The following is a 16,536-nucleotide window of genomic DNA, read 5'->3' on the forward strand; positions in this document are numbered from 1 at the left end:
CTCTCTCAACATTGTTGATAATGAGTTATATTTATTGAGCTCAAATTTCATATAAAAGTCCCAACACTTTTTATTAGTTATTGATTGCTAAGCCTCTATTTTCCTTAACTAGTTATGCATTTTTCCACGGTCAGATCAATATGTTTGTCCTTCGAGTCATTAAAGATAGCAACACATTTTCTTTCTGAGAACAATGTCTTAGGCGGGTATGGCACTGTCTTAGGAAAGGCGGGTATGGCACTGTCTACAAGGTATGTTGAAAATGTTGTCGCTTCTTACGCCACTTGTGATTTTAGTTTAACATTGTTACAGGTACCACTACAAGAAAATTGCTCTGATAAGACCACCTTTACCGACCACATGTCGTCGGTACAGGTTTTACCGACCACATGTGGTCGGTATAGGTTGGTCAGTACAAAACGGTCGCAACAAGTTAAATTTGTGGTCGGTATAAAATTGGTCGGTATACCTATACCTTTCCCGACCACAAGTGGTCTCAAAAATTCTGTCAAATATTTTTTTCTCATTTAAAGAAAATGTAAAATAAAAAACTAAATAACCATTTCTGACAACATGTGGTCGGTATAGTGTTTTTTTTAAAATACCTTTAGTGACAACTTGTGGTCAGTATAAGTATTATGAATTTTCAAAAAAAATATTATAATTAAAATCTAATTGTAAAGCTGTAAATTTTCTAAATATTTTAACAAATAAAACCATAAATCATCAAATTACAAAACGTTAAACTAAATAGTTTAAATAATTGTCAAACAAGCACACAATAATTATATCTTTATCCATATCGGTTTCTTCATCATCTTGACTCGGCCTTCCTTTGTTTTGCTATTCACTTAATTCTATCATCCTTAGCGCGCAATTGTGTCAATTGTTCTTGTATGTTGTTTCATTGTGATGGTATTGGTTGTTGGTGCACGCACGCCACATTGGTGGTTGTAATTTTCATCTTTCGCCGAATATCCTGTTCCCAACAACGGCGTACCTAGACCGAGTGAACGTCTAAGACACCCGACCACATCAACCGACAAATCACCCGCTTCACTTTGCATCCGGGTGAGCTCGTCTTGAATTTTATTCCTATATTAAAGATACAAAAAAGCATGTTGGGTCAAACAGGTAGTGTTCATAATATTAACATAAATATGCTTGGATGAATTATAAATGAACTCTGCGTGAAGGACCGTTCATACCTCAGATGGATAAGAACATAGAAGGGGATTAAATAAAAGATCGATAAGTAAAAACAACCTGCATTATGAACAGCAAATAAAAAACATAAAGTAACTCTATATAGCAGGTTATCTATTACACACACATATCTTTATTCATTTATGATGACTATATTATGTTCTTGACTTTCAAGATAAATCCTAACACTTTTAACATAGTTACGAATAAAAATGTTTAATTGTTAGAGCTGTAAGAGAGCTGAGCCAGGGTGAGTTCAGTCTCGGTTCGTTTAAAACCCGAGTCGAACAACTGGCTCGTTTATCTTAACAAGTTCAAAATGTGGGCTCGGGATCAGTTTGTTAACAAACGAGCCTAGCCCAAGCCGCCTTGCAAGCCAACTTATTTAAAAAAATATATATGTCACCATCTTCCCTTGTCGATGGATGACCTGTATCACACTAAGTGTGAAGCTTAATATTATGAGACAACCCTACTTCATTAAAACTCTTATGAAAGCCACAAAACCAAAATTCAAAATGAAATAATATATACAATAGACTATGGTAAAGTAAAATCAACATGTATAACAATTACCTCCGGTAAATATGAGTTGTAAAAGAAATGGCAGGTATATGCATTATAATCTTTATTGAAAGCCCATTTCCGTGCTCCATATTTTGATGTTATTTCCAGTTCTGCCCCTCTGCTAGCAGCTGTGGAGGTTTCTATTCTTGTTTATTTGATCAAGTAATAAGATTCACATTTGTTTTAGAGGAGTAGTCATGACTATTTCTAGTGCTGCAGCACCAAACGACATTCCCACCTGCAACAAATATGACCAGGACCGTCTTAGAATATCAACTAGAAAGAAGCTTAATCATTAATAGCAACACGGATGAAAAAAGTGACATTATTAAATAAAGAAAATAAATCAGCACGATCAACAACTTTTTGTATTGTTTTAAATAATATTATTATTACTTTTTTTAATCAATAAATGTTGTTAACTAGTAATTTGAAAAAATACATTCACATTGAAGTTACATTATTGACTTGTAAGGGTCAACAAGTAACGTCAGTGCATTCTAAAATGAAAGAACTAAATGTATTTAAAACAATGTTAATATTTTGTCGAGTTTCTTACCTACAAACGAAAGGCTCAACTTTGGCGCGAAATGTACCTGTGAATGTCTTGACTGCAGCACCAAAAGTACATGAACTGAACAAATATTATAAAAGAGGTTAATACATGAAATACATAACTATTGTAAGTGTAGGGGTATGGTACTAAACCCGGTTTTACGATCCTAAATTTATTATGTTTGGCTTATTTTATTATATGGACTAATACAATGTTATTGGGCTGAGGGGGTTTTGTGGAGGTAACCCTAATTGGGCTAGGCCCGTTAGGGTACCATGATGGTGGCCATGAGACTCTCTATATAAGGAGGTCTCCACCTCCTTATTAGAGGTCATGCTCAATAAGAGCCACCACCACTTTTTTGTGTCTGTAAACAAGAAATCCTCAGGATATCTTAGCAGTCACCTCCACTCCCCCAAAAAGCCATCGCAGGTCTCAAGCACAGCCGAGAAGAAGATCAAGACGTGGTCCGTTCATCTCGAAAATCCGTGGAAACATCGTCATGGATCAGGTCAGATTCATTTCGTGCTTCGACATTGGCGCCATCCGTGGGACGGCAACAAACTACCCTTCGATCTTCATCTCGGCTGTCGGATCCCTCCCAGGAAAAACCCAGATCTGGAAGTTTAGAGAAAAAGGCTTCAAGGCTTGTTCTATTAAAGCTCAAAAAGATCCATAGATCTAAAAAGAGGCTTCCAGATCTGGGCAAGAGGAAATGGCCTGATTCAAATGATCAGGTCTCCGGATCTGTGTTGGTTTTAAATCTGCTCCGGGCTTCAGATCTGTCCAGATCTGATTTACAGATCTAGGTCTAGATTACAGACCTGGATTTTAGGTCTAAAGTTGCAGATCTGACTCTAAAATTGCAGATCCAGAAAGTATCAGACTTCCGCCGCCATGTACGCGCGCCCGCGGATTCTCACTCCACAGCCGTGCATGTGCAGCCGCGGAAACCACCATCTGGGCTTTGCTCAAGAGACCTCCGCCATGCACGCGCGCACACGAGTCACCACTCTATCGCCGTGCATGTGCGCATCAGGCCTCGCGCCAAACTTCAAGGTTGGGAATCCTCATTATATCCCATATGGCTACGCGCCAAACTTCAAGGTTGGGAATCCTCATAACATCCCATATGGCTACACGCCAAACTTCAAGGTTGGGAATCCTCATAACATCCCGTATGGCTACGCGCCAAACTTCAAGGTTGGGAATCCTCATAATATCCCCTATGGCTACGCGCCAAACTTCAAGGTTGGGAATCCTCACAATATCCCATATGGCTACGCGCCAAACTTCAAGGTTGGGAATCCTCATAATATCCCATATGGCTACACGCCAAACTTCAAGGTTGGGAATCCTCATAACATCCCGTATGGCTACGCACCAAACTTCAAGGTTGGGAATTCTCATAATATCCCATATGGCTACGCGCCAAACTTAAAGGATGGGAATCCTCATAATATCCCACATGGCTACGCGCCAAACTTAAAGGATGGGAATCTTCATAATATCCCATATGGCTACGCGCCAAACTTAAAGGATGGGAATCCTCATACCACATGCTCACGCATCACATATGCTCACGCATATCACACATGCTTACGCATCACATGCTCACACATATCACAGTCTACGCGCACGCGCATGCAACATCTGCGCGTGGCGCATAACACAAAACCAAAGTCTGCGCGCACACGCATGCAACATCTGCGCGTGGCGCGGGACATAAAGTAGCTCGTAAGCCGCCTCACGTGCAAGCTCCACTATTATTACAGCTCGTAAGACGCCTCTCGCGGGCAGGCTATATCATTCTCTTCGCGCGCAGGTTATTATTCATACAGCTCATAAGACGCTTCGCGCGCAAGCTGTTATTATTCTTATAGCTCGTAAGCCGCCTCCCGCGCAAGCTTCATTATTTTTACAGCCCGTAAGTCGCCTCACGCGCAGGCTTTATTATTCATGCAGCTCATAAGACGCCTCGCGCGCAAGCTGTCATTATTCTTTTAGCTCGTAAGACGCCTCGCGCACAAGCTCTATTATTATAGCTCGTAAGCCGCTTCACGCGCAAGCTTCGTTATTCTTACAGCCCGTAAGTCGCCTTACGCGCAGGCTTTATTATTCATACAGCTCATAAGACGCCTCGCGCGCAAGCTGTTATTATTCTTTTAGCTCGTAAGACGCCTCACGCGCTAGCTCAATTATTATTCTCAAAGCTCATAAGACGCCTCTCGCGCGCAAGCTTTATTATTCTTAGCTCGTAAGACGCCTCACGCGCAGGCTTTATTATGCTACAGCTCGTAAGACGCCCCTCGCGCGCAGGCTTTATTATTCTCAGCTCGTAAGTCGCCCCGCGCGCCAGCTTAATTATTATTCTCAAAGCTCATAAGACGCCTCTCACGCGCAGGCTTTACTATTCTCATAGCTCGTAAGGCGCCTCACGCGCAGGCTTTATTATTCTTATCTCGTAAGACGCCTCTCGCGCGCAGGCTATATCATTCTCAGCTCGTAAGTCGCCTCTCGCGCGCAAGCATTATTATTCTCATAGCTCGCAAGTCGCCTCACGCGCAAGCTTCATTATTATTATAGCTCGTAAGCCGCAACTCGCGCAGGCTCTATTATTATAGCTCGTAAGCCGCCTCACGCGCAGGCTTCATTATTTTTACAGCTCGTCACCATCATGAAGAAAATCTCCCAAAACTCAAAGACAATAAAGACAAGGCCAAAGAACAGGGAAAAAACCGCCTCATAGCCTAACACACCTCTTAAAGTCCAGCGCTCCACCTAGACGCTTGCGCGTCCAGGAGCAACACTGGACTTGGGGGGGCTTGTAGGGGTATGGTACTAAACCCGGTTTTACGATCCTAAATTTATTATGTTTGGCTTATTTTATTATATGGACTAATACAATGTTATTGAGCTGAGGGGGTTTTGTGGAGGTAACCCTAATTGGGCTAGGCCCGTTAGGGTACCATGATGGTGGCCATGAGACTCTCTATATAAGGAGGTCTCCACCTCCTTATTAGAGGTCATGCTCAATAAGAGCCACCACCACTTTTTTGTGTCTGTAAACAAGAAATCCTCAGGATATCTTAGCAGTCACCTCCACTCCCCCAAAAAGCCATCGCAGGTCTCAAGCACAGCCGAGAAGAAGATCAAGACGTGGTCCGTTCATCTCGAAAATCCGTGGAAACATCGTCATGGATCAGGTCAGATTCATTTCGTGCTTCGACATTGGCGCCATCCGTGGGACGGCAACAAACTACCCTTCGATCTTCATCTCGGCTGTCGGATCCCTCCCAGGAAAAACCCAGATCTGGAAGTTTAGAGAAAAAGGCTTCAAGGCTTGTTCTATTAAAGCTCAAAAAGATCCATAGATCTAAAAAGAGGCTTCCAGATCTGGGCAAGAGGAAATGGCCTGATTCAAATGATCAGGTCTCCGGATCTGTGTTGGTTTTAAATCTGCTCCGGGCTTCAGATCTGTCCAGATCTGATTTACAGATCTAGGTCTAGATTACAGACCTGGATTTTAGGTCTAAAGTTGCAGATCTGACTCTAAAATTGCAGATCCAGAAAGTATCAGACTTCCGCCGCCATGTACGCGCGCCCGCGGATTCTCACTCCACAGCCGTGCATGTGCAGCCGCGGAAACCACCATCTGGGCTTTGCTCAAGAGACCTCCGCCATGCACGCGCGCACACGAGTCACCACTCTATCGCCGTGCATGTGCGCATCAGGCCTCGCGCCAAACTTCAAGGTTGGGAATCCTCATTATATCCCATATGGCTACGCGCCAAACTTCAAGGTTGGGAATCCTCATAACATCCCATATGGCTACACGCCAAACTTCAAGGTTGGGAATCCTCATAACATCCCGTATGGCTACGCGCCAAACTTCAAGGTTGGGAATCCTCATAATATCCCCTATGGCTACGCGCCAAACTTCAAGGTTGGGAATCCTCACAATATCCCATATGGCTACGCGCCAAACTTCAAGGTTGGGAATCCTCATAATATCCCATATGGCTACACGCCAAACTTCAAGGTTGGGAATCCTCATAACATCCCGTATGGCTACGCACCAAACTTCAAGGTTGGGAATTCTCATAATATCCCATATGGCTACGCGCCAAACTTAAAGGATGGGAATCCTCATAATATCCCACATGGCTACGCGCCAAACTTAAAGGATGGGAATCTTCATAATATCCCATATGGCTACGCGCCAAACTTAAAGGATGGGAATCCTCATACCACATGCTCACGCATCACATATGCTCACGCATATCACACATGCTTACGCATCACATGCTCACACATATCACAGTCTACGCGCACGCGCATGCAACATCTGCGCGTGGCGCATAACACAAAACCAAAGTCTGCGCGCACACGCATGCAACATCTGCGCGTGGCGCGGGACATAAAGTAGCTCGTAAGCCGCCTCACGCGCAAGCTCCACTATTATTACAGCTCGTAAGACGCCTCTCGCGGGCAGGCTATATCATTCTCTTCGCGCGCAGGTTATTATTCATACAGCTCATAAGACGCTTCGCGCGCAAGCTGTTATTATTCTTATAGCTCGTAAGCCGCCTCCCGCGCAAGCTTCATTATTTTTACAGCCCGTAAGTCGCCTCACGCGCAGGCTTTATTATTCATGCAGCTCATAAGACGCCTCGCGCGCAAGCTGTCATTATTCTTTTAGCTCGTAAGACGCCTCGCGCACAAGCTCTATTATTATAGCTCGTAAGCCGCTTCACGCGCAAGCTTCGTTATTCTTACAGCCCGTAAGTCGCCTTACGCGCAGGCTTTATTATTCATACAGCTCATAAGACGCCTCGCGCGCAAGCTGTTATTATTCTTTTAGCTCGTAAGACGCCTCACGCGCTAGCTCAATTATTATTCTCAAAGCTCATAAGACGCCTCTCGCGCGCAAGCTTTATTATTCTTAGCTCGTAAGACGCCTCACGCGCAGGCTTTATTATGCTACAGCTCGTAAGACGCCCCTCGCGCGCAGGCTTTATTATTCTCAGCTCGTAAGTCGCCCCGCGCGCCAGCTTAATTATTATTCTCAAAGCTCATAAGACGCCTCTCACGCGCAGGCTTTACTATTCTCATAGCTCGTAAGGCGCCTCACGCGCAGGCTTTATTATTCTTATCTCGTAAGACGCCTCTCGCGCGCAGGCTATATCATTCTCAGCTCGTAAGTCGCCTCTCGCGCGCAAGCATTATTATTCTCATAGCTCGCAAGTCGCCTCACGCGCAAGCTTCATTATTATTATAGCTCGTAAGCCGCAACTCGCGCAGGCTCTATTATTATAGCTCGTAAGCCGCCTCACGCGCAGGCTTCATTATTTTTACAGCTCGTCACCATCATGAAGAAAATCTCCCAAAACTCAAAGACAATAAAGACAAGGCCAAAGAACAGGGAAAAAACCGCCTCATAGCCTAACACACCTCTTAAAGTCCAGCGCTCCACCTAGACGCTTGCGCGTCCAGGAGCAACACTGGACTTGGGGGGGCTTGTAGGGGTATGGTACTAAACCCGGTTTTACGATCCTAAATTTATTATGTTTGGCTTATTTTATTATATGGACTAATACAATGTTATTGAGCTGAGGGGGTTTTGTGGAGGTAACCCTAATTGGGCTAGGCCCGTTAGGGTACCATGATGGTGGCCATGAGACTCTCTATATAAGGAGGTCTCCACCTCCTTATTAGAGGTCATGCTCAATAAGAGCCACCACCACTTTTTTGTGTCTGTAAACAAGAAATCCTCAGGATATCTTAGCAGTCACCTCCACTCCCCCAAAAAGCCATCGCAGGTCTCAAGCACAGCCGAGAAGAAGATCAAGACGTGGTCCGTTCATCTCGAAAATCCGTGGAAACATCGTCATGGATCAGGTCAGATTCATTTCGTGCTTCGACATTGGCGCCATCCGTGGGACGGCAACAAACTACCCTTCGATCTTCATCTCGGCTGTCGGATCCCTCCCAGGAAAAACCCAGATCTGGAAGTTTAGAGAAAAAGGCTTCAAGGCTTGTTCTATTAAAGCTCAAAAAGATCCATAGATCTAAAAAGAGGCTTCCAGATCTGGGCAAGAGGAAATGGCCTGATTCAAATGATCAGGTCTCCGGATCTGTGTTGGTTTTAAATCTGCTCCGGGCTTCAGATCTGTCCAGATCTGATTTACAGATCTAGGTCTAGATTACAGACCTGGATTTTAGGTCTAAAGTTGCAGATCTGACTCTAAAATTGCAGATCCAGAAAGTATCAGACTTCCGCCGCCATGTACGCGCGCCCGCGGATTCTCACTCCACAGCCGTGCATGTGCAGCCGCGGAAACCACCATCTGGGCTTTGCTCAAGAGACCTCCGCCATGCACGCGCGCACACGAGTCACCACTCTATCGCCGTGCATGTGCGCATCAGGCCTCGCGCCAAACTTCAAGGTTGGGAATCCTCATTATATCCCATATGGCTACGCGCCAAACTTCAAGGTTGGGAATCCTCATAACATCCCATATGGCTACACGCCAAACTTCAAGGTTGGGAATCCTCATAACATCCCGTATGGCTACGCGCCAAACTTCAAGGTTGGGAATCCTCATAATATCCCCTATGGCTACGCGCCAAACTTCAAGGTTGGGAATCCTCACAATATCCCATATGGCTACGCGCCAAACTTCAAGGTTGGGAATCCTCATAATATCCCATATGGCTACACGCCAAACTTCAAGGTTGGGAATCCTCATAACATCCCGTATGGCTACGCACCAAACTTCAAGGTTGGGAATTCTCATAATATCCCATATGGCTACGCGCCAAACTTAAAGGATGGGAATCCTCATAATATCCCACATGGCTACGCGCCAAACTTAAAGGATGGGAATCTTCATAATATCCCATATGGCTACGCGCCAAACTTAAAGGATGGGAATCCTCATACCACATGCTCACGCATCACATATGCTCACGCATATCACACATGCTTACGCATCACATGCTCACACATATCACAGTCTACGCGCACGCGCATGCAACATCTGCGCGTGGCGCATAACACAAAACCAAAGTCTGCGCGCACACGCATGCAACATCTGCGCGTGGCGCGGGACATAAAGTAGCTCGTAAGCCGCCTCACGCGCAAGCTCCACTATTATTACAGCTCGTAAGACGCCTCTCGCGGGCAGGCTATATCATTCTCTTCGCGCGCAGGTTATTATTCATACAGCTCATAAGACGCTTCGCGCGCAAGCTGTTATTATTCTTATAGCTCGTAAGCCGCCTCCCGCGCAAGCTTCATTATTTTTACAGCCCGTAAGTCGCCTCACGCGCAGGCTTTATTATTCATGCAGCTCATAAGACGCCTCGCGCGCAAGCTGTCATTATTCTTTTAGCTCGTAAGACGCCTCGCGCACAAGCTCTATTATTATAGCTCGTAAGCCGCTTCACGCGCAAGCTTCGTTATTCTTACAGCCCGTAAGTCGCCTTACGCGCAGGCTTTATTATTCATACAGCTCATAAGACGCCTCGCGCGCAAGCTGTTATTATTCTTTTAGCTCGTAAGACGCCTCACGCGCTAGCTCAATTATTATTCTCAAAGCTCATAAGACGCCTCTCGCGCGCAAGCTTTATTATTCTTAGCTCGTAAGACGCCTCACGCGCAGGCTTTATTATGCTACAGCTCGTAAGACGCCCCTCGCGCGCAGGCTTTATTATTCTCAGCTCGTAAGTCGCCCCGCGCGCCAGCTTAATTATTATTCTCAAAGCTCATAAGACGCCTCTCACGCGCAGGCTTTACTATTCTCATAGCTCGTAAGGCGCCTCACGCGCAGGCTTTATTATTCTTATCTCGTAAGACGCCTCTCGCGCGCAGGCTATATCATTCTCAGCTCGTAAGTCGCCTCTCGCGCGCAAGCATTATTATTCTCATAGCTCGCAAGTCGCCTCACGCGCAAGCTTCATTATTATTATAGCTCGTAAGCCGCAACTCGCGCAGGCTCTATTATTATAGCTCGTAAGCCGCCTCACGCGCAGGCTTCATTATTTTTACAGCTCGTCACCATCATGAAGAAAATCTCCCAAAACTCAAAGACAATAAAGACAAGGCCAAAGAACAGGGAAAAAACCGCCTCATAGCCTAACACACCTCTTAAAGTCCAGCGCTCCACCTAGACGCTTGCGCGTCCAGGAGCAACACTGGACTTGGGGGGGCTTGTAGGGGTATGGTACTAAACCCGGTTTTACGATCCTAAATTTATTATGTTTGGCTTATTTTATTATATGGACTAATACAATGTTATTGAGCTGAGGGGGTTTTGTGGAGGTAACCCTAATTGGGCTAGGCCCGTTAGGGTACCATGATGGTGGCCATGAGACTCTCTATATAAGGAGGTCTCCACCTCCTTATTAGAGGTCATGCTCAATAAGAGCCACCACCACTTTTTTGTGTCTGTAAACAAGAAATCCTCAGGATATCTTAGCAGTCACCTCCACTCCCCCAAAAAGCCATCGCAGGTCTCAAGCACAGCCGAGAAGAAGATCAAGACGTGGTCCGTTCATCTCGAAAATCCGTGGAAACATCGTCATGGATCAGGTCAGATTCATTTCGTGCTTCGACATTGGCGCCATCCGTGGGACGGCAACAAACTACCCTTCGATCTTCATCTCGGCTGTCGGATCCCTCCCAGGAAAAACCCAGATCTGGAAGTTTAGAGAAAAAGGCTTCAAGGCTTGTTCTATTAAAGCTCAAAAAGATCCATAGATCTAAAAAGAGGCTTCCAGATCTGGGCAAGAGGAAATGGCCTGATTCAAATGATCAGGTCTCCGGATCTGTGTTGGTTTTAAATCTGCTCCGGGCTTCAGATCTGTCCAGATCTGATTTACAGATCTAGGTCTAGATTACAGACCTGGATTTTAGGTCTAAAGTTGCAGATCTGACTCTAAAATTGCAGATCCAGAAAGTATCAGACTTCCGCCGCCATGTACGCGCGCCCGCGGATTCTCACTCCACAGCCGTGCATGTGCAGCCGCGGAAACCACCATCTGGGCTTTGCTCAAGAGACCTCCGCCATGCACGCGCGCACACGAGTCACCACTCTATCGCCGTGCATGTGCGCATCAGGCCTCGCGCCAAACTTCAAGGTTGGGAATCCTCATTATATCCCATATGGCTACGCGCCAAACTTCAAGGTTGGGAATCCTCATAACATCCCATATGGCTACACGCCAAACTTCAAGGTTGGGAATCCTCATAACATCCCGTATGGCTACGCGCCAAACTTCAAGGTTGGGAATCCTCATAATATCCCCTATGGCTACGCGCCAAACTTCAAGGTTGGGAATCCTCACAATATCCCATATGGCTACGCGCCAAACTTCAAGGTTGGGAATCCTCATAATATCCCATATGGCTACACGCCAAACTTCAAGGTTGGGAATCCTCATAACATCCCGTATGGCTACGCACCAAACTTCAAGGTTGGGAATTCTCATAATATCCCATATGGCTACGCGCCAAACTTAAAGGATGGGAATCCTCATAATATCCCACATGGCTACGCGCCAAACTTAAAGGATGGGAATCTTCATAATATCCCATATGGCTACGCGCCAAACTTAAAGGATGGGAATCCTCATACCACATGCTCACGCATCACATATGCTCACGCATATCACACATGCTTACGCATCACATGCTCACACATATCACAGTCTACGCGCACGCGCATGCAACATCTGCGCGTGGCGCATAACACAAAACCAAAGTCTGCGCGCACACGCATGCAACATCTGCGCGTGGCGCGGGACATAAAGTAGCTCGTAAGCCGCCTCACGCGCAAGCTCCACTATTATTACAGCTCGTAAGACGCCTCTCGCGGGCAGGCTATATCATTCTCTTCGCGCGCAGGTTATTATTCATACAGCTCATAAGACGCTTCGCGCGCAAGCTGTTATTATTCTTATAGCTCGTAAGCCGCCTCCCGCGCAAGCTTCATTATTTTTACAGCCCGTAAGTCGCCTCACGCGCAGGCTTTATTATTCATGCAGCTCATAAGACGCCTCGCGCGCAAGCTGTCATTATTCTTTTAGCTCGTAAGACGCCTCGCGCACAAGCTCTATTATTATAGCTCGTAAGCCGCTTCACGCGCAAGCTTCGTTATTCTTACAGCCCGTAAGTCGCCTTACGCGCAGGCTTTATTATTCATACAGCTCATAAGACGCCTCGCGCGCAAGCTGTTATTATTCTTTTAGCTCGTAAGACGCCTCACGCGCTAGCTCAATTATTATTCTCAAAGCTCATAAGACGCCTCTCGCGCGCAAGCTTTATTATTCTTAGCTCGTAAGACGCCTCACGCGCAGGCTTTATTATGCTACAGCTCGTAAGACGCCCCTCGCGCGCAGGCTTTATTATTCTCAGCTCGTAAGTCGCCCCGCGCGCCAGCTTAATTATTATTCTCAAAGCTCATAAGACGCCTCTCACGCGCAGGCTTTACTATTCTCATAGCTCGTAAGGCGCCTCACGCGCAGGCTTTATTATTCTTATCTCGTAAGACGCCTCTCGCGCGCAGGCTATATCATTCTCAGCTCGTAAGTCGCCTCTCGCGCGCAAGCATTATTATTCTCATAGCTCGCAAGTCGCCTCACGCGCAAGCTTCATTATTATTATAGCTCGTAAGCCGCAACTCGCGCAGGCTCTATTATTATAGCTCGTAAGCCGCCTCACGCGCAGGCTTCATTATTTTTACAGCTCGTCACCATCATGAAGAAAATCTCCCAAAACTCAAAGACAATAAAGACAAGGCCAAAGAACAGGGAAAAAACCGCCTCATAGCCTAACACACCTCTTAAAGTCCAGCGCTCCACCTAGACGCTTGCGCGTCCAGGAGCAACACTGGACTTGGGGGGGCTTGTAGGGGTATGGTACTAAACCCGGTTTTACGATCCTAAATTTATTATGTTTGGCTTATTTTATTATATGGACTAATACAATGTTATTGAGCTGAGGGGGTTTTGTGGAGGTAACCCTAATTGGGCTAGGCCCGTTAGGGTACCATGATGGTGGCCATGAGACTCTCTATATAAGGAGGTCTCCACCTCCTTATTAGAGGTCATGCTCAATAAGAGCCACCACCACTTTTTTGTGTCTGTAAACAAGAAATCCTCAGGATATCTTAGCAGTCACCTCCACTCCCCCAAAAAGCCATCGCAGGTCTCAAGCACAGCCGAGAAGAAGATCAAGACGTGGTCCGTTCATCTCGAAAATCCGTGGAAACATCGTCATGGATCAGGTCAGATTCATTTCGTGCTTCGACAGTAAGGTATAACTCTATTCAAAATTGACCCACAACGCAATGTCATTTAGTGAATACAATGAAACAGAGGTATTTTCTTAAATATATGCTTTAAATTTACACATCCTCTAAGTTGAGACCCTTAATTTAAGCGCATGTTTCATATTTCATGAAAAAAACACAATTCATACTACATATGTTAGTCACAAATACAAAACCACCAACAATGCATAGCTTCGCGAACACTGATATGCGATATATACATGTGTAAACCAAACCATTGCCTAGTGTAAACATACATCAAACAATTAACCTACCCACAAAGTCCAACTATTAGCAAAACACAAAGAGCACAAATGTAATTCAGCTTGATCTTTTCTTAACAAAATAGGCAGGTAAATACAATTAAATTAGCAGAAGTATTTAACCTATGGTTCAGCAAACCAAGTAATGGACTTGAGTGTAGCAACCCCAAATTTGCACATAAATCACGAACCTACGAAAGAACTAAGCCCTTAAATCGAACACAAAATCCTAAAGAAACAGAAATTAATCGATTACTTAGGAACAAAGATGATAGCATATACCTAATCGATGGTGGTGACAGCACGACCCAAGACGGTGGATGACGATGACGACGGGGTTAGCTGCGGCAAGACGAGAGCGAGATACAAAGAGGGTGAAGACGACTAAATACGGGGGATGCGGCTTGTGGGAGTGGAACACGGTGGCTGGTAGTGGCTAAAATAAAAAATTGGTCGGAGGGGGTACTGCAACCAGTGAGAGATGTGAAATGAGGAAGAAAGGGGGAGACGGCGTTGTTTAGAGAGAGGGTTTTCACATGGCGCTTAAAATTTCAACACTCCCGCCTAAGGTATAATATATATATATATATATATATAATCAAAATTATAATAAAAACCAACTTATTCTAATTAGGGGTGTGCATCGGTCGGTTTTGAGCCAAACCAATAACCATAACCGATATGTCGGTTAATGGATAGTCATATCCATAACTGACCCGCTATGGCGGTTTTGGCTAATCGGTTTTATAGGTTATAGTGAGTCAGTTATGGGACGGTTAACCATAACCAAAACAATGTAATTGGGCCTAAAAGTTTTGCACCAATAATTAAAAAAACGACATATCAATACATATGTCCATACACATACAAATACATAGTTATCCATAATACTCATACATATGCATATACACACAAATACGCACATATACGGATACGTTAATATGTATATACACCCACATATGCATATACTCATACATACACAATTATATGCATATGCACACATACATGTACATACACACACATACAAATATCAATACGTATGTGTATCCATACACATACAAATACATAGTTATACACAATGCATAAACATATGAGTATACTCATGCATATACATTCATATAGACAACATACATACGCGTATCAAGACATGTATTCATACACATGACATAGTTATACACAATACACAGACATATACAATCATATGCATATACACACATACATCGAGATACACACATACACATATCAATACATGTATGGGTACACATACACATACATAGTTATACACAATACATAGACATATGCATATACTCATACATATACATTCATATGCATACACACTGTAAGTCTCGAAGATGGATCTTTCAGTAGCAGAAACTATGTGATGATTCAAGAACATGAATGAAAGTAAGAATGAAAAAACACGATTATACGACTTCAAAGCACACGTATATTACATCGGGTACTTAAATCCCTTGATGAGAACTGATTACACAGAATGATACTAGTTATTATGACCCTAATCGATATTAAACATATCTATATGACCATATATAGGGTGTTTAAAAGCCACATAAGGCCAAGCCCATACAAAACCTAAGGCCCAAAAGCCCACCGAAGTCCCTCATAGAGATGGTTATCATAACAAAACCGTAAACCCAAACACAAAAGCATAAATCATAAATATATCTCAACACACACACACACACAAATGACCTGTAACACGACAAAAAAAAAAGACGGTTATTTGTTTATCCACCTTTAAACACATACGATGTCGTATGAAAAATGAAAAAGAAAAAATAAAACAAAAAAAGGACTTGCCATTTCGTTTAACTACTATTAAGAGAACATTGTCATTTCGTTTAACTGCTATAAAGAAATATAAGATATATAAAGGACTTGTCCCGACATGTCGTTGGGGAAATGGGTAACCAAAATGTTGTCATTTTATTTAATTTATATAAAGAAAATCAAAATGAAAAAAACCTCGATGATATGTTGTTGGATAGAAGTTATCAAAACAATCTCGTTTCTTGCTTTCAATAGTTCAAGATAAAATAAAATCAAAATTAAAATTACAAGCAACCTATCCCGACCAAATGTGGTCGGAAGAAAGTTTTCAAATGGCCCCAAAAAATTTGGTGATCCGGCTAACTTAAAATAAAATAAAATTAAAATAGAAAACCTATCCCGACCACATGTGGTCGGGAAAAGATTTTTAGACGGCGCCCAATTATTTAGTGTTCCCGCTAACTTAAAATGAAAAAAAAAATTAAAATAAAAAATCAATCTATCGCGACCACATGTGGTCGGTATAGGTTACCCAAACTATGTCATCCCACTTCATAATTAATAAAATTAAAAAAAACAAATACTACCAACTCTATACCGACCACATGTGGTCGGTAAAGGTGTTGCGAAAACATTTTCACACGATAAAGGATTTAAAAAAATTCAAAAATAAAATATACTTACTTTTTCCGACCACATGTGGTCGGGATAGAATCTATCCCGACCACATGTGGTCGGTAAATTGTTGGTCATAAGTGAAATTTGGCCAAACCCTATACCGACCATATGTGGTCGGTACAGGTGTTCTATAGCGACC

The 16,536-nt window shown here is 43.9% G+C and overlaps 1 long non-coding RNA gene across 2 annotated transcripts; it reads right to left on the reverse strand.

The window, feature by feature from the left end:
* Positions 1 to 1,231: 1,231 nt before the first annotated feature.
* On the reverse strand, positions 1,232 to 14,466 carry LOC143577888 (uncharacterized). 2 transcript variants are annotated; one of them, XR_013143188.1, is made up of 3 exons: positions 14,052 to 14,466; positions 1,783 to 2,407; positions 1,232 to 1,266 (listed from the first exon to the last, which is right to left on the reverse strand). It is a non-coding gene; the product is annotated as an uncharacterized LOC143577888 (long non-coding RNA). The 2 variants fall into 2 exon arrangements; XR_013143187.1 differs by having other exon boundaries at positions 1,238 to 2,011; positions 2,333 to 2,407.
* Between the last annotated feature and the right edge of the window lie 2,070 nt (positions 14,467 to 16,536).

This window comes from Bidens hawaiensis, unplaced genomic scaffold (assembly GCF_021521415.1).
Source record: "Bidens hawaiensis isolate Kalapana, Puna unplaced genomic scaffold, B.hawaiensis_p1.1 tig00028866_1, whole genome shotgun sequence".
NCBI classification, from domain to species: Eukaryota; Viridiplantae; Streptophyta; class Magnoliopsida; order Asterales; family Asteraceae; genus Bidens; species Bidens hawaiensis.